This window comes from Macaca mulatta, chromosome 15, assembly GCF_049350105.2.
Source record: "Macaca mulatta isolate MMU2019108-1 chromosome 15, T2T-MMU8v2.0, whole genome shotgun sequence".
In the NCBI taxonomy this organism is placed as follows: Eukaryota; Metazoa; Chordata; class Mammalia; order Primates; family Cercopithecidae; genus Macaca; species Macaca mulatta.
In genome coordinates, this window is record NC_133420.1 from 99,259,993 (window position 1) to 99,261,613 (window position 1,621).

The window sequence follows — 1,621 nt, forward strand, 5'->3', positions numbered from 1 at the left end:
AATATGAGTTTGCTATAAAAATACAATACATGGGTAGAATCATATTACTTATAAGTAACCAGAACTGTTAATAAGAAATTAATATTAAAATTTACTGAATTTGAACTTTGATATTTCCATAACTGAACTAAACTAATTTAATAAGCCATGCTAACAAGTCTAAAATATCAAAGGAGAATAAGAATAAAATTTATTATTAAACATAGAAGCTACACCTAATCAACATACTTTCTTATATTTCTTGATAATACGTTGAATTTACCTTTCGAGCATGTTTTGAAGAGGTAGTCAATCTTTATGTCCCTTTTGAAGATATGATGAAATAGTTACATCTCTATTATGGAATAACATGAAGTGGTTTAAAAAATGAATGATGGGCTGTCTCATAGCAACGAGAGGGGTCAAGTGACACAACCAGCTGACTCCCATAGCGGAAGTCACTGTGGGGGCCAGTTCTGGAGCTGTTGTAGCCTCGGTTGCCCGGCCAGGGACCCGAGCCGAACAGTTATCTTCAGAATGTCGGGCAAAGACGGAGTTGAAATCTTTCCCTCGCGAGTGGCACAGACCATCATGAAGGCTTGTTTAAAGGGAGCACAGACAGGTCGAAAAATCCTGAAAAAAAAATCTGACGCCTTAACTCTTTGATTTCGACAGATCCTAAAGAAGATAATAGAGACTAAAATGTTGATGGGCGAAGTGATGAGAGAAGCTGCCTTTTCACTAGCTGAAGCCAAGTTCACAGCAGGTGACTTCAGCACTACAGTTATCCAAAATGTAAATAAAGCCCAAGTGAAGATTCAAGAGAAGAAAGATAATGTAGCAGGTGTTACTTTGCCAGTATTTGAACATTACCCTGAAGGAACTGACAGTTATGAACTGACTGGTTTAGCCAGAGGTGGGGAACAGTTGGCTAAATTAAAGAGGAATTATGCCAAAGCAGTGGAACTACTGGTGGAACTAGCTTCGCTGCAGACTTCTTTTGTTTCTTTGGATGAAGCTATTAAGATAACCAACAGGCATGTAAATGCCATTGAACATGTCATCATTCCCCGGATTGAACGTACTCTTGCTTATATCATCACAGAGCTGGATGAGAGAGAGTGAGAAGAGTGCTATAGGTTAAAGAAAATACAGGAGAAGAAAAAGATTCTAAAGGAAAAATCTGAGAAGGACTTGGAACAAAGGAGAGCAGCTGGAGAGGTGTTGGAGCCTGCTAATCTTCCAGCTGAAGAGAAGGATGAGGATCTTCTGTTTGAATAATCTTTCCCGTTCTGGTTCTTTTAGAAACCCTAACACTGGCTTCATTTTAATTCATAGTGTGTAGGTTTGGTTTGTCTGGCTATTTGTTTTTTGGCCTAAGAATTTCACTGGTTGTAAAATTTACCTGGATGTCTGTTTACGGGATTACTTTTGCAGAATCATAATTTAGCAACCATTTATCATGGATGAAAGAGATCTGTAAAACCTGCCTAGGAACTTAAAGAATTTACTCTGAAGCGTTATCCAAAAAAAAAAAAAAATGAATGATGCATGACCGGGCGCGGTGGCTCACGCTTGTAATCCCAGCACTTTGGGAGACCGAGACGGGTGGATTACCTGATGTCAAGAGTTCAAGACCAGC

General features: G+C 38.9%; 1 pseudogene; it reads left to right on the forward strand.

The window, feature by feature from the left end:
- The first annotated feature begins 387 nt into the window (after nucleotides 1-387).
- On the forward strand, nucleotides 388-1,368 carry LOC698215 (V-type proton ATPase subunit D pseudogene; annotated as a pseudogene).
- Nucleotides 1,369-1,621: the final 253 nt, after the last annotated feature.